Genomic DNA, 25,130 nt, shown 5'->3' on the forward strand with positions numbered 1-25,130 from the left:
CTCATCCCCAGTGACACACCTCCTCCAACAAGGACACACCTCCTGATCCTTCCCAAACAATTCCACCAACTGGGACCAATGTGAGCCTATGGGGACATTCTTTTTCTTTTTTTTTAAATTAAATTTAATTTTTTTTGGTTATTCACTTTACACCCCACTCACTGCCACACTCCCAGTCATCCCCTCTCACAATCCTTCTCCCATCTCCCCTCCCATTCTCCTCTGAGCAGATGGGAGACAACCTGGCATTTCAAGCCTCTGTGAGGCTAGGTGCTCCCTCTCCCACTGAGACCAAACAAGGAAGCCTGCATTTCTTGTAGAAGAACATATCCCACATACAGGCAACAGTCCCTGTTCCAGCTGTACAGGACCCACACTAAGACCAAGCTGCACATCTGCTACATGTGTGCTGGCAGGCCTAGGTCCAGCTCATGTATGTTCTTAGGTTAGTGGTTCAGACTCTGAGAGCCCCAAGAGTCCAGGTTAGTTGACTCTGTTGATCTTTCTATGGAGTTCCTATCCCCTTTGGGCCCCTCCTTCCTTCTATTCCATTATAGTCCCCAAGCTTCATCTACAGTTTGGATGAAGGTCAGACGTTGCTGATGTGGACCTCCACTGTGAAGAAGGCAGAAGGATCCCTATCCTTGTCGGGTCCTGCTCACCCCTGATAGATCTTGGCTTCCTCACTGAAGACTGTGGCAGGGGGAGCATTGCAGCTGTTTCACCAGGACAGGGGCTCTGTCTGTCCTGTAGAAAACTTCAGAAAGCTTACTGGAGCACTTGAGGTAGAAGAACCCAGCCACAGAGAGGATGAGGCCTGTGCTGATGAAGAGTGTCCCCAGGAAGAGAGAAGCTGCCATATGAGAACCCCCAAAATGTGGCTGTCCAGGTGTCCCTGTGCTTCTGTTCATGGGAAACTGCATGCCCCAGCCAGTGAGAATTCTGCACTTGGATCCATTGTATGTTGGAAGGGTCCCATTCCAGCACCGGACACCGCTAGCACTCCCATCTGCATTCCAGTGCCTGTAGCAACCTGGGCCACAGAGACCTGTACCTAGGCAGGTAGCATTGAAGTCTGCCACATCCATACAACACTCAGGTTGCTGGGCCTTGCTTTCTGTGGATTTGCTCATGCCACCCATCAGAAGGCCAGTCAGGAGCATGAGACACTGCAGCGCCATGCTAGGAGCTGACAGGGAGATCTCTATGAAGACTTTTTACTTAGCAGAGACCACTGAAGCCTTGAAATAGCCGGCAAGCTGGGCATCTCCAGTTCTGGAACAATATAGTCTGAGCTTCCTAGATAGAGGAATTCGCCTCATCACTGACAAAATGGCAGGCAGAGAGGATGGGTACTGTCCCGCTAGGATGAGTCCTGGAGTCTGGGCTACCGGAAGCCTTTGTCGTGTAGTTACAGCAGCCACCTCCATCAGACCAGGGCCTCCACTCCTCAAGGATATTTCTATGGGAGCCATTCTTCTTCTTCTACTTCTTTTTTTTTTTTAAATGCTTTCTTTTTAATTTTTTTTAACTTTAGTAATTTTTCCTGTGTTTGTTTGTTTGTTTTGGTTCTTTGGTTTTTGTTTTTTAATATATTTTTAAGGTCTGCCAGAGCCTGACATATACAGAGGCAGATGCTCACAGCTAACCTTCCATCTGATTCCCAATGGAGGAGTTAGAAAGAAGACTGAAGGAGTTGAGAGGGTTTTCGGCCTCATGGGGAGAGCAACAATACCAACCAACCAGAGCTCCCAGGGTCTAAACCACCAGCCTGGGAGCACATAGGGAGGGGCCCAAGGCTCCAGCTGTATATGTAGGGGAGGAGGGCCTTGTTGGGCATAGGTGGGAGAGGAGGTCCTTGGTCCTATGAAGGCTGGATACCCCAGTGTAGGGGAATTCCAGGGCAGGGAGGTTGTAGTGGGTGGGTTGGGGCACAGCCTCATAGAAGCAGGAGGAGGGGGGATGGAATAGGGGGTTCCTGGGTGGGAGAAATATGGGGAAAGGGGATAACATCTGAAATGTAAATAAAATATGGGAGCCATTCTTATTCAAATGACCACAGATGCCTTTAGGCTTACAAAGGCTGTGGGACTTCATTGTATATGTCTACTACATTTTGTTTATTTGCCCAGGGGTGAGTATTTGAGTGGCTTTCATTTTTCAGCTGTTGTCAATAACGCTGATGCTTTTTCAGTAATGGTTATCCAAGCACCACATGTCAACTCACACATGCCTTGACAATAATTCTCCCTTATTGTGTTTAGGGTCTGAAATTGCTGAAGGAAGACTCAGAGATTATGCAAAAACTAAGCGTTTATTCTGCAGAAACAACCAGCATGCAGGGGTAAACCATTCTTTGAAATGGTGACCCCAGATTATGGCACAAAGGACTTTCAATCATATGATGAAATAGGGCTGTCCAGTGCAGATGGCCCTGGACATCTGAGGTAAGATATTTCTCCATTTTTGTGGTTATCCCCAGGCTGTATTTTGGGAGAGGGTTTATGATCTTGTTTGTATTTTATGGTCTATTCCTAGACCTAGTTTCTGGGACTTAAGGTCTATCCCTGAAGCTGGTGCCTTACAGCCTTTTTTAAAATCAGGCCTAGTCTACAAAATGGAGACAAATAGGGTTTATATTGTTCTTTCACTGTTAGAGAACATAGTCTAAGTTACACAATGTAACCCTGAAACCACAAAGGTCTAGTACCAAATCCTACCTCTTCCTCTTTCCCCCATGAGTAGATAGCTATAACAATTAGTACGTTCGACAGAGGAAGATTTTAATAACTAACAATAAAATAGAATAATTATAATAATATAATAAAACTTATTTAGGCCTTTAAAAATGATAGTTTTAGCTGTAAAGCTTTAAGGCTCACCAACAGTGACCCATGTCTCTAACCGGTCTCCAGTTCCTACAGTTTCCACGGCCTTCCAAAACAGGCCCACCAGCTGCAGACCAAGTATGCAAACAAGTGAGCGTATGGGGGTCATTTTGCACTTAAACTACAACAGTCTTGTGTTGTTAAGAAGATTTAGTGAGGGCTAGAGAGAGGCTGGGCAGTTAAGAGCACTAGCTACTCTCCCAGAGGACCAAACACAGCTCCTAGCACCCACAGGGCGACTCACAACTATGCATAACTCCAGCTCCAGGGATCTGATGCCCTCTTTTGACCTTCAAGGTCACCAGGCATACAAGTGGTACACATACATAAATGCAGCCAAAACCCCTCATACACATTTTTTAAAAACCCCTAATGAATTTAAAATAAGTTTAAACAAGGAGATAGGGACTGGTTTACGTTTTTTCAATCACATAGCTCGGTAACTTGAAATCAGAAAAGAAAGAAAAAGTAAATGTCAAGCAACTCAGAAAAACAACCACAAAAAAACCAACAGGCAAACAAAATAGGAAAGAGCGAGATGTGGAGGAAATGTAAACGTGAACAATCACGAGAAATGAAGACTCGGCATGATCGTTTGAACACACAAAGGTTATCAAGTGAATTCCAAAATATAGTCTAGTTGTGTATTTTGTAAAAGTAACCCGTAAGGCAGTGCTACCCATGGGGGTAAGGCCATAGGAAACAGCCTGCTCTTAGAGATCCATCTGGGGCTGTCAGTGGGGCTCACTTGGGAAAGTACTTGCCTAGTGTGATGGTTTGTATAAGCTTGGCCCAGGAAGTGGCACTATTAGGAGGTGTGGCCTTGCTGGAGTAGGTGTGGCCTTTTTGGAAGAAGTGTATCATTGTGGGTGTGGGCTTTAAGACTCTCATCCTAGCTCCCTGGAAGCCAGTCTTCTTCTGTTTGCCTTTAAAACAAGATGTTAAACTCAGTTCCTCTAGCCCCATGCCTGCCTGGATGCTACCATGCTCCTCCCATTTTGCTGATAATGGACTGAACCTCTGAACCTGTAAGCCAGCCCCAATTAAATGTTGTCCTTATAAGAGCTGTCTTGGTCACGGTGTCTGTTCACAGCAGTAATATTCTAACTAAGACACCTAGCAAACATGAAGCCTTGGGTCCCATCCACAGCACTGCACAAGACAGATACGCTGGTATACACCTGTAATCCCAGAACTTGGGAGGAGCAAACAGGAAGATCAATACTTCAAGATTAGCTGCAGCTAGTTCAAGATCATCCTGGGCTACATGAGACCCTGTCTTTACAAAACAAACACTGCCAAAATTAAAACCAACAAATTCCAAACAGCAGATCTTCAGACAAATAACTCACATATTCTAACTCCCTTATTAAAAACAAGATTCTTTTCTCAGGTGTTTCTGTTTTAGCATCTTTACTTTCTCACACAGAGGTATTATTAATTTATTGGTTTGTAAAGGAACAGTTCTGGACAAAGGTGCCTTTGGGTTTTCGCATATCAATCTGAAAAGGTGCCAAGGTTCACTTACTTGAACACACACTTCCGGAGTAATTCAGAGCATATGAGTTCATCCTAGCCCAGTTGTGATGAACCAGAGTGGCGAAGCAATCAGAGGAGCAACATTTGCTGCACTAAGCATAATTACCACTCATTCCTTGGAGGGGACCATACAGAATGGCAAAGGGATTTTGTGTGTTAGAGGTCTTAAGCAAATATTCTAAATAAAGTCCCTGCCACCAGGTCATTTGCTGGTGTCAGGTCCAAAGTGCTTTCCCACTACTCTGGGCTGTTACAGCTTTTGCTGTTAGAGAGTTTATTTTCATTTACTATGATCATGATTATAATTATGTATAAAGTAGTATAATTGAAAGACTAGTGCTTTGCACTGAGTTTTTTAAAACATTAAGCTGGGCCAAGAGTGGTGACAAACACCTTTAATTCCAACCACTCCAGGGGCAAAGGCAGGCAGATCTCTACCAGGGTGCGGGGACTCGGGCCAAGAGGATCGAGTGCGAACAGGGAGGGGGGATCGCCTCTGCTGCCTCCACTGCTGCCTCGGCCCACGGCTCCCCCATCTCTGCTGTTGCCACTCAGTTACTCCCAGGTGCTGCACCTGTCACTCTGCTCTGAGGCTAAGCTGGTCCGGGCTGAGCCGGTAAGAAGCTGGCTAGCTAGCAAGGAGGGGAGGGTCTTGAAGGTCCCAAGTGTTACAGCTCTTGCAACGGAAACTCTCAGACAATGGGATGATTCTCACACACCTTTACTTCTCCCAAATAGGATTCTTATATACAGTTTTGGGGGTGGATCAGGGTCTAGCAACAGATAACCTGAGAGCTTGGAGATAACTCATCTCCATGTGGGAGAGCCTGAGACACTGTTCCATGTGACTGATGGCCATAGAGCTCTCTGTAGGAGGAGCTGTGGAGGGCTGAAGCTACGTGAGAGGAACCAGGAGGCCCAGGAGTACCACCAACTCATACTGTCCTTTCATGTCTCCGGGGTTAGAAGCAGACTCGGCTGGGTACCTCATTGCCTCTCAAAGCCCACTGCCCCACAGCAAGTTTCAGGCCGGCCATCCAGGGCTACAGAATGAGACCAAGTCTCAAAAAATTAAAAAGAAAGAAAAAAAGAAAAGAAAAGGAAAGAAAAGAAAAGAAGAAAGACAAACTAAGTTGGGAAATTCCTATTGTCTCATAAAATATGAGCAGAGGATAAATTGAGGCATGTTCACTTATCACTCCTTAGAAGTAATATCCAAACAGAAGATAAATGGGGTAGAAGACAACCCAACAATAAGGAACTCCAACAAATATCGGAGTTTAGAATAGGACAAGTGTGGGTTAATAAAGAAAAGACAGAGTCTCCAGTAAGTTATATTCAAGCATCCTATGCCTTAGCCAACTGTTCGCGTAGTGAAACTTCATGATCATAATGACTCCGTAAGTACAGGAAGAAACAGGTCATTCACTTCACGTCATCTGTGAGTAAAGATGGCTTTCATATGCTATAAAACCAGAATTTTGCCCAAGACAGATGAATTCAAGAGTAAGAAGCAGCTAAAGGAGCTCTGTGAGAACTTCCCATGCTCTGGTTTCTCTTCAAATCATATAACTTTCCTCTCAATAAAAATTTCCGTGGAGAGGAACTCATGTCTTGACCCACGTTTTCCAGTCTCTGCAATAGCATGGTACCAGAGAGATGATTCAGTGCCAAGTCACTCTGGCAGCCCGTGACTCCAGCCTCAGAGATATCTAACACAGCTGGCTTCCAAGGGCTACAGACAAACACATGCACATAACTAAAAGTAAGGTAAATCTCTGGGCTGGGGTGATGGTTCAGTGGTTAAGAGCACCGGCTGCTCTTCCCAAGGACCCATGTTCAGCGCTCACACAGTGGCTCCTAACTATTTGTAACTCCACTTCCAGAGGACCTGATGTCCTTTTCTGGCCTGTGTAAGTGTCTGAATACACAGGGTGCACAGACACACTCACACACGTACACAGAAAATAGATCTTAAAGAAAGAACTATAGGAAGTAACAGATATTTTATATGTAAAAATGGCATGAATAAAATAGACATTTCTTCAATACATAGTTTAAAGTATGAAATTTTTTTGTTTGTTTGTTTTTAGAGACAGGGTTTCTCTGTGTAGTCCTGGCTGTCCTGGAACTCACTCTGTAGACAAGGCTGGCCTCGTGGCCTCGAACTCAGAAATCCACCTGCCTCTGCCTCCCGAGTGCTGGGATTAAAGGCGTGCACCACTACTGCCCGGCTAAAGTATGACATTTTTAAGGAGGATTTTTTAAACTTTTTTTTTAACCCATAAGTTTAACAAAGATTAAAAAGTTGACTTAATAGTATTTGTTGTTGGTGGGATATAGACACCAAGTGCCTGAAGACTCAACTCGTGATTGTAGTCCTGGTCATTTATCCCAGAGAAATGAAGAATTGTGTGTCTTTTGTCTGCATATCACAAACTCACTGCCATCTATGAATAAACAGCAGAGCCCTGGCAGAGAGTCCACTGCTATCTATGAATGAGTGTTTGAGGGCCGAGTGGAGACTCTGAGGCTTGCTGATCTCAATATCAGTGAAGTCACAGGGCTGGGACCTTAGTGTGAGCATCTAGAAAAGCTTCCTGGAAGCCAGTCGGGGATAACACTGAGGGTCACACAGCTACTTGGCCTAACCTGTGTGATGTCTGTCCATGTGACCGTTCATAATGGTCTAATTATGCAGCAGCCTTTTCCAACAATGTTCCAATATGATATAAGAAAAATGACAAAGTGACATAGTTCTCTTCTGTCAATTCATAAGACTGAACACTTGTCTTTGCCAGGAATTAATATTCAGAATGAGAAGGAACTGCTTCATTGGGAAAGAGAGAGATGAGGCTTTTCTCGCTCACTTCCTTCTGTGTGGATCTATGTCTTAGTTTATTGTGCTTTGGTATTGTTTATTTTAAACCACATATCAAACTCACTCTGGGGTTCTAAGACCAGTTTGTCTCTTCATCTGCAAAATGAAAAAGATAAGTAAGAAAGATCATGCACACCTTTAACCCCAGCACTTGGGAGGCAGAGGCAGGCAGATCTCTGTGAGTTTGAGGCCAGCCTGGTCTACAGAGTGAGTTCCAGGACAGCTAAGGCTACATTGAAAGGCGTTCCTTCAAAAACAAACAAAGAATTGGTTAAAAAAAAATAGATTATTTGTATTTAAACTACTTTAAAAACAGAATCTCAACATATAGAAAAGATTTAACTCAGAGCTAATGACTTAGCTCAATTCATAGTATTCGTGTAGTTTGTGGGTTTAATCTAACACAGTACGTGCAGGCACACACCTGTCGCCCCTGCTCAGAGAAGCTGAGGCAGATCAAAGCTCAAGGTCATCTCCTTCAAGGCCAGCCTACATGAGACCCAGGGTTGGTTGGATTTTTTCCGGTGGTGGTAGTGGTTTAGCTTTTGTTTTTCAAGCAGTTATGGTTGATATTGTAATAAAGAGTTTTTTTTTTTTTTTTCCCAGAAGAACCCTAATTTTTTTTTCTTCTCTGAAAGAACCCTAGGGAATCTATTAAAAACAAAACAAAAATATGAGCAGGAAGCAAGGTTAGCAAGGCCACAATCCTAGACCTAACAGTTCTTCCATATGGGCTGAGTGTATGTGAGACACACATGTGTGCCCAGCAAGCTTGTGGAGGTCAGAGAGCAACATGGAGGAACTGGTTTCTTCTTTTCACCATGTGGGTTCCAGGGCTCAAACTTAGGTCATCAGACTCTGTGGCACAAGCTTTGGCCCAGATATCTCTCTGCCCCCACCTTTTTTTTTTTAACCTGTTTATTTATTTTCTGAATGTAACAGTTTAATAATGAAATTAAGAAATCATTTCCATTCACAATAGCATTTAAAGAATAAAATATTTAGGAATCAATGAAGGGTGAGATCTTCATGTTGAAAACTTTAAGCTCCTGTCAGGAAAAATTAGCGAGCTACGTAAACGGAGCTCTAAGCCACACTATGAATGGGAGGCGTTAGTTGTGTTCAGATGGCAAGACTTCCCAAATTAAAAACTAGAGTCAACAAAGGTCCCACAAAGACGCCAGTAGACTATTCTTTAGTCATTGGCAAACTGATTTTAAAGTCAAGAAGAAAATGAAAAGCACTTAAAATAGCAAACAAGCCCATAAATTAAAATAAGTAAATAAGAATAAAATGTTACAAAGAAGAGCAAAGCGGAGACCTCACACTGCCCGACTTTCTGACTTACGACAAGAGTGCAGAAATCAGTGCTACGTAGTGCTGACATAGATGACAGTTCAGAAACACGTGCCTCTCTCATTGGTTGGTTTTTGAGCTGCACTTTAAAACAATTCTCTAGGAAAGGGTGGTCCTCTTTCATTAAGCGGTGGAGTTGAGCTGGTTACATATCTGTCTGTCTGCAGTCATCAGTCTCCTTCCCATGCTAACGAACATGAGCTCTTACCTCACACTACACACAAAACCACCTCACAGGAGTCAGAAGCCTGCGTGAAAAACTAAAGCTGTGTATTTACTTCTAGAACAGAGCACAGACAGGTTCTTGCAACTCTGAGTTAGGCAAAGGCTGTCAGGGAGGCGGCTAAAGCATAAATAATTTTAAAACTGGTGATGTGGGCCATATTTTAGACTTTTTCTCTTTAAAAATTACGATTAAAACAAAAAGTTGCCCAGCAGTGGTGGTACAAACCTTTAATCCACTGTTAAACCACTTGGGAGGCAAGAGGCTCTCTGGTTGGAGGCTAGCCTAGTCTACAGTGCTAGTTCGAGGATAGCCAGTACTACATCGAGAAACCCTGTCTTAAACAAACAAATAAACAAATGAAAATCGACCCACAAACCGAGCAAAATATTTCTAAGTAATATATGTAAGACAGCACAGTGTTACAACTCGATAGCAGAATGTAACATGGACATATTTATTTAAAAAACATGTAAGCAAAGAAGGGAAGTAAAGGAATTCTGAGTGCATGAAAAAAGGTTCAAGATGCCACAGTTTGGTGAGACAAGAGATATCTTAGACATCATCACCTCATTCACATGAGGAAAAAACCTAGACAAACTGAAAACCAGCAGCACCTTTAATTCTTGATTTATGTGATTATTTTTGTTTTAAACTGGTGTCTCACGGAGCCAGGAGTGGCCTCAAACTCACTATGCAAATAAAGCTGACCTTAAACTCAGCCTCCAGGGTGCAGAGATTACAGGCATGAGCCACTTGGCTTTAATTTAATGGACACATAAAATTGATATAATTTGTGGGATACCAAAATGGTGCTTCAACATATGTATATATTATATAATGTTAAAATCAGGGTGAACATCTATCTCCATAAGCACACCTTATTCTCTTGTGATGAAAACACTCGAACTTTTATTTTTATTAGTGTTTTATATTTTTATGTGAACGAGTGTTTTGTCTGGATGCATGTATGTGTAGCACACGTGTGCCTGGTGCCCACAGAGGAAAGAACATGATATTAGATACGGTTGTGAGCCTCCATTTGAGTGCTGGGAACTGAGTGAGCCTGGATCGAGAGCAGCCAGCTCCCTGAACCACTGAGCATCTCCCCAGACTCATCTTTAGGAATGTTTTTATTTTGTTCTGTTTTAAATATGCACCGTATTGCCATTACTTACGGTCACTCTCTGCAACAGAATACCAGAGCCCATTTCCCCTCTCTATACTAACACCCACTGACTACCCTCCAGGCCTGTGATGACTGGGGGACTTAGGTGAGTTTTCATGAACCCACTGGCCCTTTGCATAGCTTTTTAAAAGAAGTATCTATTTAGTTATACTTATTTTTTATTCAGATTATTATTGGTTTTATTTTTACTATTGAGTATAGTTCATGCTATATATTAGCCCTCTATCTAGGGTATAACCTGGAGGTATTGTTTCATTATGCTATAAAGCATTTATTATGCATTAGCTTGATAAAAAACAAATTGTTAGTATAGTTTTTCTTTTGTTGTCTGTGACTATGAGGTCTTATTTCCATTGTCACAGTCCCACAATCATTCTAATATCCTGAAACACTCACTACTTGTTTTTTTTTTTTTTTCTTTTCTTTTCTTTTCTTTTTTTTCCTGATAGTTCCATAGACTTGGGTCTTAACTTTAAGTCTTTAAAACTTTTTTAGGTGATTTTTACGTATGATGAAAGATAGGTGCCTACTTTCATTCTTCCCCATGTGGACTTCTGATGTTTTTCCAGCTTACTCTGAAGGGATTAACTTTCTTAAAGTGTGATCCTTTACACCTTTGCTGCAGACCTGCAGGCAGCTATGTGCGTTTACTTCTAGGCTGTCTGGCCTGTTTCATTGGCTCCTGTGTCTGTATGCTAGAACCATATTTTAGTATAATTTAGGAGTGTTGAAACCAGCTAGAATAATGACTTCTTTGTTTCCGCTTCTGATTGCTTTAATTATTTGGGGTGCTTTATTATACACCCCAAATTTTTAGCCGTTGTTTCTAGCTCTGAGAAGAACATAGCTGTCATTTTGGCATTGAATCCGTAGATCACTTTGAGTGGTGTGAATGGTGAAATAATACTGCTTCTGCCAATCCATGCACACAAGATGTCTTTCCATTTATGGTGTTGACAATCATCGATGTTTTTGTAGTTTTTGTGTGAGCATCTTTCACCTCACTGGTTAAGGCTGGATATATTTTGTAGATATTGTAAATGGGGCTGCTTTCCTCACTTCTTTTCCAGATAGTTCACTATTGGTAACTTTGCCGAATGTATTAGCTCTCCAGGTCTTCGCCAGAGTTTTCAAGGTCTTGTCAACAGCTGCAGTGAGGACCTGGTAACTTATTTTCCCACTTAGATGCCTTCTTTTCTGTGTTTTCTGCTTGCCCTGGCTTGCACTTCTGGTTGGGCTTGCACTTCCGGTTGGGCTTGCACTTCCGTTTTTGCATAAATAGTGAAAGTGAATGTTTCTATCTATCCATTGGTTCCAAGCTTTGTTGAGAAAGCATCCAGCTTCTCACCACATTCAATAAGACGCTGACTAACAAGATATGCCCCCACACCCTTATTAAACAGTGAGCTACTTTCCTGCTTTGCTTAATTTTTATTATGCAGAAGTGTTAAGTTTTATCTAAAGCTTTCTTTGCCCATATTGAGATGGGCACATGGCTTTGTCCTTCATTCAGTGATCAGGAGCAATTGATCAGGAGTCATTGTTTCCAAAGAGAAAAACAAAGCAGCCAAAGGCAATCTGTCATTGCTGGGAGGACTGAAGAGTTACTGAAAGATTTAACAAACAACTCTGAAAACATCTCATTCATTCTTCCTTCCTTTCTTCCTTCTTTCTGTCTTTCCTCCCTCTCTCCTTCCAATGGCAGCACTATTCAGTGTGAGAGAAAATAAAAGCTGGAGAGGGGACAGCGCTTCACTCCCTCAAATAATTTGCAGTCCAGGATGGATAGGCAGACATAAGCCACCCAGGGAAGAGTGGTGAGCATCACAGAGGAATACAGAGCAAACACCCAGGGAAGAGTGGTGAGCATCACAGAGGAATACAGAGCAAACACCCAGGGAAGAGTGGTGAGCATCACAGAGGAATACAGAGCAAAGAGGAAGGGAGACACCTGCTGCTTTGAGCTCTGTGTGTCCCTATACCTGGGACGGAGGCCAGCATCCCAGCTGCAAAGCTGTGGTTACAGCGCTGCAGCAACAGTCAGAGAACAAGAGGAGGCCAAGACGGACCGCACCGCTGTGGTTGGCAGGTGCTGAACCAAGGGTGAGGGGATCTGAGATGAAGCAGCAGCCAGGTGTGAGAGGCAAACACGTTACAAACCGTCAGGGTCTCAAGCCTTTCCCATGGTTTTACCAGGTCGTAGCTCTTGCCAGGCTTAGAGCTCTGACGTGAAAATGGAAGGGAAGGTTGAGAATCTCATTTGGAGGTAGAAATTCAGCTGCCGTGAGGAAGAAGCTGGAGCTTTAGTTAAACACTCTAGCAATACTTTCTCACTTGTGAATATGTGACACTCTGTCTTACAAAGGACAATGTGGGGGCTAGAGAGATGACACAGTTAGTACACTGCTTGCTATGACATCATGAGGACTGGATATCTCCAGCACTCCCACAAAGACCTGGCGGTGCACACTGTAATTTCAGCACTTTGGAGGCAGAGACAGGCGAGTCTCTGGAGCTTGCTGGCCAGCCAGACTAGTCAAATCAGCAAGCTTCAGGCTCAGAGAGACCTCTGTTCCCCTTGATTTCCTTCTATCTCTCTTTTCATCCCTCCTAAGTATATCCTCTGTCTCCAATCTGCTTTCCTGGTCCTTTATTCTGTGGTCTGAGTCAGTCAGCTGCAGACACCACCCCCACCCCCGCCTTCCATGACTTTCATTGCTCTGGACCAGAAATGAATCTGGTCAGCACATAAAGAACCACAGTGCCTTGACTATGTACTTCTCAAGTCAGTATATCTGAGTCTTAGTAGGTATTCAATGCTTTGCATAAACCACTGGATCTAGTAATCAGGTGCGTGCGTGTTCTGTATGTGGCTATGCAGATATTTTGGGGACAGGTAAGCAGAGACTTCTTGGTCTGAATTCATCTCCTGGATTTGCATGCCACAGTGAGGAGATGGCCACCTTCCAACCTCTACCATCTTAATGTCCAATATGGTTGTAGCCTACTCGCCTGTAGACCGTCTGACAGGGAATAGCTCTGTTTAAACAGGGTTTTGATGCACAAGGTTCTTTTGTCTGAAATCCCTATGATAGGATTTATTAAATTAGTAAAAAATTAAATACAAAAGATAAAGCTCTAGAAAGACGGTAAATGTGCTTGCTATGCAAACATGAGGACCTGAGGTTGGGTCCCAGCATCCAAGAGCAAGCTGGGTGCAGTGACTTGTACCTTTAATCCCAGGGTTGGGGCACAGAGACAGAAGATTCACTGGAGGCTGCTGACTAACCAGTCTAGTCAAAAGGACAAGTCCTGGATTCAGGAAGGCAATCCCTACTGTAAAGATAAGGTCAGGAACAACTGACAAGGACACACAGGTATAGCACACAGGTACATATATCTATACACACAAACACACACACACACACACACACACACACACACACACACGAGGACCCTCTCCTCCTACTGGGTTGCCTTGTCTGGCCTCAAGAGGAGAGGATGTTCCTAGTCTTACTGCAACTTGATATGCCAGAGCTGTTTGATATCCATGGGAGACCTCCCTTTTTCTGAGAATGGATGGGAGTGGGGCAGGGGGAAGGACTTAGAGGAGAAAAGGGAGAGGAAACTGCAGTGGACATGTAAAGTTAATTAATTTTAAATATACAAATAGAGTTTAAAGTATATGGTGATTTTTTTTCCAAGATTTGAACCACAGTTTTCAGGCAGAAGGATTTTTGTTAGAATCTAGGTGTTTCCATGCCCTGCCATCCTTGACTAACTCCGAGTAATCATTCCTACGGGGCCACTCGAGGAGCTGTAGACGCCTAACCTGCTCTGTGAGCTCTAAATGAAGTTTTAGAAGATACCTAGAAGATATCCTGGTGTGTACGATTGTTAGCATTGCCTAGGAAAATTCAGGTCTCAATGCAAAGCGGAAAACCTGCTCTGTGACAGTTCGGGAACATTCTGCTTGGAGAATCTGATCCCTGTGTGGTCTCTGGTTGGCAGAGTTGGGAGGCTCGAGTAAGGAATGATGCTAATTAACTCTGATCTTGCAGAAGCAGAACTCTGGGCCAAGAACTGATGATAACAGCTTTTCCAGCTGGGCCCAGGGACCAAGGCTGAAGTTAAAATGTGAGCATGCCTCTCTCCTCTTTCAGCGCCAGCCCTCCTACAAAGAAATGGAAGTTTAAAATTCACACTCTCTAACATATCTGGTGGTCTTTGATTAATGAGCAAGGGGCTGGAGAAGTTATCTTTAAAATTAACCCCTTAAACAGGTCCCCTAGAGAAACTGCATACGGTAGCATGTCGTTGTAGGAGCGGGTATCAGAAAGGCCTGATGACTAGCTTAGGCTTTGTCTATGAGAGAATATTTGCAACTGCTAGCTGCCGAAATGGCTGAGCCACGTCCATGCAGTCATGGGAAGTAAATTCCGGAAGCTGGCAGACTGCCCTGAGAATTCTAAGCTTGTGTCTCTTCTTCTGAACCAGTCTCTCCCTTTATCTGACAGTTGCTGTGTTCAGTGAGTTAACCTAGTGCCTTGGGTGAATGAAAAGCCAAACGGGGTCCATGGAAGCATTATCCATCTGCGACTGGGGCATGGTTCTTGCACATCCCAACAAGCAGTGGGAGGGCTGTTTGAGCGTGGATTATGTTTGCTATGTTCCGAAGCTAAAGTACAATCTGGCCTGGGATCCCTGCGGTCTAACTAATGCAGTAATGAACTGAGACAGAGTGATGGGCCTTGTTTCCACCCAATTCCCAGGCTGTTCTGTTCCGGGAAGATATTTGCAAAGTGAAAATGGAGACCGTGTAATGAGTCCCACTCTGAAATGACAACTTTCATTGTAAAGTCACCTGTAAATGAATTGAGCTAACGATGCCTTAAACCACTCCTCTGCTCCTGAAGTTATATTTGAGAGTCTTATTGTCAAGAAAACATGATAAGTTTATTAAATACCCCATAGACTACTGTTCTAGAAATACCTGCTGCATCTAACGCGATTTTTCTATTTAATCTGAGTTGTTTCAAAACATCTGGGTACAGCGATTTTTTTTTTTTTATTCTGCACCTGTGAGGGTAAGTACACACATTAAAAAAAAGAAGAAGAAGAAGACGAAGAAAAGAAAAGAAAAAAAAAAAGAAATTAAATCATCTGTAGAGCTGGGGGAGGGGAGGGAGCCCAGCCAGCCATGAAGCTCCAGGGAGCAGAGTGACAGGCACTGAGCTGTAAACAACCTTGAGAGGGATTTAATTCTTATGACAAGTGCCCGTGGTGACATCTCACATGGACTCAGCATATGCACACACTTCAGAGAAGAGCCACACAGGATTTCATGCTAATGGGAGGGAAGAGAGCTCTGGAGCAGCAGAGTCTCCCAGCTATAAATAGCCATGCAAATCAGGGCGAGCTTACGGTGTAATTATCTTGATTTTTCAGAATTTTTACCACTCAGAAGAGATTGGTTTTTTTTGAGTGCTGTTTCAGCCGCTACCAGAGGGTTTATGGCTGTGACCCTGTATTCACCTTGCGGCTGCTCTGCAGCCAAGATGACCAAGTTGCCTTGGTGGGTCTGGCTCTGTCATTTCAGAATCAAATCATAATTTCACAGGGCAGCCATTCATCATCCTGTGACAGCCACTTCTTCACTGTTGCGTGTAACTTCTAGACTCTGGCACTGTGGGGCTCTCTGTACTGGGTTAGTGGTGTGCCCAAGACACCAGGGAAGCTGAGCATAAAGCCACAGACACATCGACAACCCAGAAAATGAATTCTTTGCAAATTGAGAGTGCCACATGTTCTGATCCATGTGTTTTCTCCTGATGTTTTCAGGAGCTACAGTGTAGAGCTGAGCAAGGGTTCCAAAGGCCTCAGTCTAAATTAAGTCTCCAACAACTTGAAGATCCCAAAATCCAGACGAGACCCTCTAACTACAGTCAACCTCTTGATTTCAGTCTGGTGAACAGAAAACCCAGTATGCTAACTTGTGCCTGAATTCTTAACCCACACAAGCCATGAGCTAGTACAGATTTATTTGATTAAATCACTAAGTGGTCATTTGTTAAGCAGCAACAGAAAACAAAAATACAACCACAAATCCAAAGCTGTAACTTCTAAGGTCTAAAGCCTGGTACGGTGGCACACAATTATAATCCCAGTTCTCAGGAGGCTGGGGCTGGAGGATTGATGAACCAGCCTGCCTCCATCTTAGGCTTGAAAGCCGTCTTATAGTAAAGACAAGCCAGACTTTTTCCTGTTTATGACTAAATCTGTTTCTCAAAAATCTGGCCATGCACCACCTGTAACTTTAACTACAACGGTTCTGTGCCAGTTGTTCCAAGAATGGCGATCATGTCTTTGTTTCAAAAGTTCTAATGACTAGCTTGCAACGCTACCACTATTTCAAAAGGTTGTATGACTACCTTGTTACAACCACCTTGTTATAATTTGCTTCTATAAGCCCTCTGATTTTGCTACCAAATCCCCCATTTGGAAACCCTCCACCCTTGAGCTACAAAGCCCCTGTCTTCCTCATGTCCAAGCCTGACCTCTCAAACCCTGCCTTAGGGGGAGGCAGCCCAAGTACACACATAAAAAAGCATGCTTTCGTTAGTTTGGCCGTAATGACTTGGGTTGGTGGTCTTTCTCCTCTCATCTTTGGGATTAACAGTTTGTCCAGAGTTCAAGAGCTGGAGCTTCCGAGCTAGCACAAGGCCGGCCGGACTGCACGGCAAAATCCTGTCTCCATAAAAATGAATGGAGGGAGAGATAGGCAGAAACAAAGAAGAGAAAGAAAGACAAGAGGAAGAAAGTCTTGTAACGCTTGCCTTCTAGGACTAGTGGCTTGAGTACTGGATGTTGTACTCTGAAACAGTCCCACCAAACCTTGCAAGGGTATCTTATTCAGTAGTAATATTCATTCTCTCTCTCTCTCTCTCTCTCTCTCTCTCTCTCTCTCTCTCTCTCTCTCCCCCCCCCCCCCCCATGTAAAACACAGTGTCGAGTGTCCTGTGTTACAGTCATGGCTCAGGCACAGTTCTGTAGCATGGTTCAATGTCAGCAGCTTGAGCCTGGTGAGACTGGATTCTGTGGCCTGCTTTTCAGGGCTTCTGTGTTTTCTGGAATCAGCGCATGAGAACTGAGATGGACAGGATTATTTGAGTGTAAACAGAGTAAAGCCAGCAAAAAAACCCACCTGGATTTTCCCAGCATGGATGAGTTGCTTTGTGATAGCCATGTTCCTCCGATCCTGTGGGCCCTGCTCTCCTAAGTTCACACACACACTTCAGGAGGTCCCCCCCTTTTCATGCCCCCCCCCAACAGGTAAGAGCTCTGCCCTACTGCAGGTCCCATACACTGTCACGAGGTGGCTATGCCTGCAAAAAGTTTGTCATTCTTGCCATTTCCAGGATGTTCAAGCAGGTTCTTCCTTCTGAGACCTCCAGACCTGTCACTGTGTGGACTGGGAAACTGAATTCTAGACTCAGTTTCTTTCTGCCCAGCAAAGAACAAGGGCTTTTCTGGGCAGTGTTTTCTTAAGTGCACAATAGAGAAGGGGTTTGAAGTCCCACTAAGACTTCTATCAGGTCTCAGACTCTAAACAGGTAGGTGTTTTGTACACTGTAAATTTACATCTGGGAAGTTCAGGGCCTCATAGCTCATCCACTGATCGTAGCAGACCCACTGATCTGGACTTGCATGAGGGCCTCTACCCTTTGGTTGGGGAAAATGTATTCAGGCTAACCCAATTATAGGCAAAAATGTCCAGTCTTTTCTTTTTCTCAGTTCAGTCTTAGCGTTTCACTAGGTCAGTCAGGCTGGCCTGGGATCACAGCTTCTCTCTGGGATGACCTTGAGCAGGGCACTGGCTCTTGTCATCTGATATCATGATTGAAGAACAGAGTTAGTTTCCTTAGACTTGCTGTGTTCTCAGGCTCCTGCCTCTTCTAGGCCCCATCTCCTCCTTGTTCTACAGACTTTCATAAGGCCTGAACACACAGGATCAGAGCAGTGATATTGCAGGCATAGGAGAATTATGTGATCTTTGCTTAAATCACCTGATTCTGTAGCTCCAGAGCAGCTGTTCACAACAAGGAAAGGAGGGGTTGTTTACAAAAGGGGCGCTGACCCACGGGTTATATTTTATATATTCCTAGAGGTTTCTTGGCTGATATAATGTCTGTGTGTGTGTGTGTGTGTGTGTGTGTGTGTGTGTCTGTCTGTCTGTCTGTCTGTCTGTCTGTCCATCTATGTGTGTATCTGCTTATCATTACCACACAGGATTCTAATTGTACCAACTATCTCCTTGGTCCAAGGGGTCCATTCAAACCCTGTGCTATGTATGAAGCCACCTCTAGAGTTCCAGGGTAAATCCTCATGGGCCCCACCTCAGAGTCAGATCACAAGGTAACACAAGCCGGCTCTGGTGTTGTTCTCTGTACCTTGTCATGGTCTGAGAGTGTTGTGGCAATTTGTCCCCCAGCATTAGCAGCCATTATTGTCTTCATCAAAGCAGCTTTGACTACCCACAGTTAGCCCTCAAGATCCAACCTGTTGATCATAGGAGAGGCTGAGGAGTGTGGTTAGACACTGGCTGAGAATCCACTCTGTCCTGTCCCTCCCCAGCATCCAGTTGTATGTAATTCTGTCCAGGCTGCATGTGGTGCTAGAAGTATGTGGTGTGGGAGGTTACATTAGGAGGAGAGTGACAAGGCCATCTATTGCAACTGTGGAGAAGTCATCCACACTGGGGTAAATTTTTTTGGTGATGCAGTTGTTTGGGGGCCAGTAGGCCTCCAATACGTGCACTGGTTGTGAAGCTAGATGTGGGTTGAGTGTTTACTTTGGTTTGTCACTGGTGCCTTATTAAGGGTGAATGAGTGCTTTGCTTCTATCCAGGTTTGTACAACACTGATAGGGATGAGGCAGAGCCACATATTGATTGGGAAAAGCAGTTACATTGTTCGTGCCCTGGGAGATAAGACATGCCACTACAGATAACTGTCCTTTGGGTGGAGCATCCACAGAGACGATCCTGGCACGAGCACCCTCCCTGTAGTATGGAATTCGGGATGCCTCCTGCTGTAGTGCCAGCTGATCCCTGACCCCACTGGGTGACATGACATGCAACAAGATTGAGCTGTCTTCCCAGAGGGAAGTGAAGATGGAAAGTCTGGGGATGGGGGAGTCTCGATGGGGTTATCTTCCTCTATAACCTATGAATCCTTGATGAATGTAGTTTACCATGCTGAGAATGGCTGATGGACCAGAGAGCACACTGTAGTTTCTGAATATGCCGCGTGGGGGCAGCGTTCCCAGGGAGCACAGGCAGACGTTACATCATACCTTCTGTGCGATGGCAGTAAAACATCAATTGAAACAGAGCTGTCTGCCTAGAAAGAACTCGCCGGTATAAAGCACAGAAAGAGACAGTAGCCTCTGGACTGGTAACTTTACTAGAAGAAAAGAGAGAGGGGAATGGAGATAGTGACTTGCCATCTCTTTTCTTTCTTTCTTTTTTAAATTTATTTTTATATGTGTAAATGTTTTACCTGTACGCATGTCTGTGCACCACATGTCTAGTGCCCAGGGAAGCCAGAAGAGAGTGTCAGATCCCCTGAGATTTGAGTTACAGACATTTTATAAGCTGCCATGGGGGTGCTGGGAATTGAACCCGGGTCCTCTAGAAGAGAAGCCAGTGCTCTTAACCCCCAGACCTGGAGCCCATCGAAGACTCTAACGGGGGCGGGAGTTGGGGGTGGGGGTAACGTAGTGTAGTAGAAGAGATCGTGAGGGAAGCAAGCATGGAGACAGATGGCGCAGAGTCGGTTCATGGGGCCAGCCAGCACCGGAGACTAGAAGACTAGAAAGGAAGTCAGTTCAGCAAGGGCCTTGGGGTTGGGACGCAGCTTGTGACGTGTAGCTGAGCCTTATGGTTGAATGTGATTTCAGTAGGGGAGAGAGCTCGGGAGGATCTGAATAACTTTGACATGTGAATAGGGTTTGTAAAGAGCTAAAGCAACCAAGAGTAGATAAGACCAAGAGAAGACAATGAAGGGAATCCCTGGGGTCACTGAAAAGTACACGAGGCAGGACGGAGTTGAGCTGGGGAGCCTGGGGGAAGCTGGCAAACTAACTGGTGATCTTTGGAAGGCTTTAAAACGCACAGCAGGTAAACAGCGAAGTAAACACCCCCTCTGTGCCAGCTGTGTGAGACCTTGTGGGCTGGGAACCACAGCAGTAGCTTCCCTAACTGTGGGTAGTGAGGGCACAGACAAAGGTCCCCACAGAAAAGGAACAAGCAGAGCGACCGGAGGCCTTATGTTGAATTGACGATGCCTTGCGTGTATACCATTGGAGCCATATGGCTGCCAGAACCAGGTGTGCCTTGGTTCTGGTGGCTCCCAGGACGTCTTTATAATGAGTATCAGCTGCTGTAGGTAGACAGGCTTAAGCTGGACCTAGGTAACCTAGGTTACCTGTAGAGGTAACCCCTCCCCTCCACATTCCTAAGTATGTGGTACAAGTTTCTTCCTTGGATGTAGAGACTGTTCACCCAGCCAGGATCACTTTTGGCAGCCAGATGTGGTTGAAGGGGACCCAGAGACACAGTGTGCTGTACAGTGCTGGGCAGTTCTGTATCCGTCCTGAGTAAATTGCTTCCCCAGGAAAAGAGAGGGTGGGAAGAGAGAGAGAAAGAAGAGTGAGAGGGGTAGGTAAAGAGATCTCTATAACCCACCGGTAACTCCCTTCTTACAGTGTCTTGGCATGAGAAAGGTTTTTTCCTTCCTGAAGCTTCTTTTTCTACCATATTCTTCCTTAGCTTAAAGCAACATGCTTCTTGGTGTAAGCATGTACACATGTGCACATGCATGTGTATATGTATATATGTGTGCATATGGGTGAGAAAGAACAGGATGAGAGAGTGTGTTCTTTGTTACATGAGAGCTTTGAGTTGGTTCCTCCAGACTTATTAACATGCTAAAGGGAGGTGAGAATTCTGAAATCCTCTTGTGGTAAAATAGTTTGGTCTGGGGTCTGACATCTCTCTGCAAGACTGTATCCTGAGTATCAAAAGCTCTATGTGTCAGCTCCTTTCCTCTCTGTACATATTTGTAACCAACCACACTCCTCCTCAACACACATGCGGGAGCTTACACACATGCACCCAGAAGGAAGTCTGTATTCACAGAGCAAGTGAAGTAAACAATTAATTTTTTTTCTAAATATCACCTGTGTTTTAATGAAAGTGAAAAGCAAACCGAGGCACAACATAAAACAACCAGGGAAAGCAGCCCCGTTCTAAAGCAGGTATGCTTTGAAATGCTTGTCAAGTTCCTCAAAAACGGTGGTTGACATTTAGATTTGAATTTTTTTTTATGGGTTAATTTGAGTAAACTGGCATCTTCAGACAGCGAGTCTTCCACCCACTTGCACATATGTTGGCTGCACACACGGAGTCAGGAGTTCTTAATGACCTTTAAAGGTTTTAGTTCTTGGGGCTGGCAGCAGGTAGGAGAGAGGGCGCTCTTGGTGCTGACCCCAGCATGCACGGGTGGCTCACAGCTGCCTTTGACTTCACTTTTCCTGTTGCCTGCGCACGCACGCACGCACACGGGAGCACACACACCTTAGAGAAGAGCTAGTTCTTTCTTCACGTAGGTCTTCTATGTGCTTCAGTATCTCACTGTTCTGTATTATTTAACCGCTGTTGCAATCATGGATGGTATTATTTTCGAGATCATATTTCCTTCTTAATTATCCCTGCTCTAATGGATACACTTTTGGGTTTTGTGAATTGATGTTGCATTTAGCAGATCTCTAAATATCTGTATTGATATTTAGAATTCAGGCAGGCCGACGATCCTCCAGCTTTTCCATTCTGTATTGTAACCCAGGATATTTGAGCTGATTGCTTCTTTTTCCATTCCTTGAATCCCCTTTCATGTGGTGGGAATTGGTATTTCTAGAAAGTTTGGTGGAACTTGTCTAGTTCTGGAGCTAGAGGCATGGTTTTGTTTTGTTTACAGTGAAAGAGTAAATTATGTTTTCAATTTCATTGAATCCATTTTTATTGTATATTTTATCTTGTGTCAACTTTGGTCCCATATACTTTCTAACACATTGGCGTTGCCTATATTTTACTATGCTAGTGTGTTCATATTTTATATAATTTCACATCTATAATTTTCTGTATCTTATTTGCAATGTCTTGTTGCGTGAATGTGTGTGCATGCATGTGTGTGCATGTAGCATACATACATGCAGGCACATGTCATAGCATGCAGATGGGTTCCACCACATGAGATAGAACTCAGATTTTAGGTTCGTTAACAAGCACCTTAACCTCCTGAGTCTCACAGGACTTTTTTCATTATTTTTGCTAGAAGCTTGTTTGGTTGGCTGATCTTTTAAAATTTAGGTTTTGCTTTAGCTGCAAAACTTCTCTCTCTCTCTCTCTCTCTCTCTCTCTCTCTCTCTCTCTCTGTGTGTGTGTGTGTGTGTGTTGTGTGTGTGAGAGAGAGAAACCTTTGTCCAATATTTTATTATTTATTTTTAAGAAACTTTTACTTTTGCAAATCCCACACATGTATACAAAGTATCTTGATCTTACTTACGCCCAAGTCTCTCCCCAGAATATTTTATTTTTTTCATCTCTTTCCCAAGGCTAACCCTTCTGTTCAATTTCCTCAGAAGAGCACTTAAGCTATATATTTTCCTCTAACTCACGATTTGATGAGCCTTAAAGGTTTTTCTCCAGTGTGTACCATCTCATTTTATAGGGGGTTTTGTTGGCTTGTTTGTTTGTTTGTTTGTTTGTTTTTAGACATGTACTTCCAATTTTTTCTTTTCATATTACTGGTCTTGCATTTTATTGCTTATAGTCAGAGAACACATCATTTGATTCTTTGGAGTTTATCATGGCTTCCTCTCTGTTCTGTTATGTAGTGATATGTATAAATGCTTCAGATGTGCAAAAGAAAGAAGGACATTTTCTTTTAAAAATGATAGATGCATAATAGGTAAGCTGAAGCCATGGGTGATGGCACGCAAACTGCAGAGGCAGTACCATCCTGCTCTATCCACACAGTGAGTTCCAGGCCAGCCATGGCTGTACAGAGTCTGTCTCAAAAACCAGCCAACAAACAAAAGTGCTAGTCTGTAGACCCAAGTTCTTAATGTTGTTATTTAAGTCTTCTTTATATTGTTTTTTTTTTTTTTTGTCTGAATGAAAATTGGCCTTTGGGACTTAAAATTTCATAATCCAAGAGTTTAGTGTCAAATAAAACATTGGCTGAGCAGTGGAGGAAGCAGTTGATTTTTTTTTCTGTTGACTTTTATCCTCTTAATCCAATTTGAGTTTGCAACACGGAGAGCTCACTGAATCAAGGTGTGTGTTCTATGGTTCTTGTTTTGGAAGAAGGAGATATGAAGGGGATAGGCTGATGTCTCCATGGTGTGTTCAAGTAGATAGAAAAAAATATGTGTAACGTGTACATGTGTATGTGTGTGTGTGTGTGTGCACATGTGTGTGAGCACATGCGTGGCAATCAGGACAGTTTGGGGAGTCTTCTGTCTGCCTTCCATTTCACTTTAGGAATGCAGGATTACAGATGTGTCTTATTCAGCTTTTTCCGAGGCTCTGGTGATGGAACTCTGGTCATCAGGCTCACAGGACACGTACTTTTATTTGGCTTATCCTTCTCACTGGCTCCACCAAGAAGGTGTCCAAAAGTTACTTGGATGTAAGGCTTGTGGCTAACATACAGTCTGGAGAGAGACAATAACACACATGTTAAACACATATGTGAATGTATGTATGCATATGTGTAGGGAAGGACATATGCCTTTCATGAGCTAGAACAGACAGGCACCACACAGCACTGCGTGAAGACACCAGCAGACAGTTAAGGAAGGGGAAGAGAACACCTCATGTCACCTCTGAAGCCTAGATTGCGGTGGCTGGGCTGGGTAGTTAGCGTCCATCTGCTTCCTCTTCGTAGTTCTTGCTTTTGTGTTAACTAATCTCAAATTCACCAGACAGTCAGAGGCAATGTGCAGCCCACATCAGCGGGGTAGCTGTGCCTGAAGCTAATTTTGTTTTTTTAATGCCCAGGGATACTCCTGGGTCTCCTAGACATATTTTGAGAGTTTGACTTGGTCAAAGAAAACAGTGTAATCAAGTAGGAGAAGGGCCCAGGGATGTTGTCTTTTGGCTGTGAAATGTTAACATGGCTTAATGGGAGCTGGTGGTTCTCTAGATGTTATTTCCCTGTCATATGTATTTAGAAAAAAATGTAAATATTCACATAATTTTTTCATAGTTGTGTATAGGTGTGTTAACCTGCATTCACTATCCAACAGCACACCATTCATATGGTATAACAATAAAAAAAAAAAAGTGCTAATAACCCACAGCCAGGAAGAAGGAACACATTTGAAGATGTTAGGTATTCACCCGCTAGCTCTCTGTCTTATCAGGCAGGGAAGTATCCAAACATTTAACTATGCAAATTTGTAAAGCCAAATGAGACATCATTTAATTCTTTTATTGTCTTACAGTGAAAGAGAGTAAATGAGCAAGCAAATGGCTTTGTGCCAGTTATTTTCACTACGTTGTCTTTTATGCTAAGGTATTGCCGAGAGCAAACCCCCACATCCTAGCAGTAGCAATAACATGAATATTTTAAGGGGCTGTGCGATTTCTTTTGTGGGTTATGGTTGGAAATAAAAATTTTAGGTTGCAAGTGCTTTGGCAAATACAGAATAAACTGCCAAGACTAAAACTCCATGTTGCCTTAGCCCCAAAGCTGTTCTCAGAGATTAAGATGTGGCTGAGCCGCTTGCCCAGCATGCACAGAGCTCTGGGTTCCATCCTCAGCACCACACAAACTGAGTTTGGGGATGCTAGTCTGTCACTCCAGCATTTGGGAGGTGAAAGTAAAAGGTCCAGAAGTTCAAGGTTGCCTTGGCTACACAGCAAGTTTGAAGTCAGCCTGGGATATGTGAGACTCTGTGAAAAGCAAGGAAGGAAAGAGAGGAAGA

At 43.8% G+C, this 25,130-nt stretch overlaps 1 pseudogene; it reads right to left on the reverse strand.

Moving 5' to 3' along the window:
* Positions 1-217: 217 nt before the first annotated feature.
* LOC143439583 (uncharacterized protein C1orf159 pseudogene) lies at positions 218-1,403 on the reverse strand (annotated as a pseudogene).
* Between the last annotated feature and the right edge of the window lie 23,727 nt (positions 1,404-25,130).

This window comes from Arvicanthis niloticus, chromosome 27, assembly GCF_011762505.2.
Source record: "Arvicanthis niloticus isolate mArvNil1 chromosome 27, mArvNil1.pat.X, whole genome shotgun sequence".
Lineage (NCBI taxonomy): Eukaryota > Metazoa > Chordata > Mammalia > Rodentia > Muridae > Arvicanthis > Arvicanthis niloticus.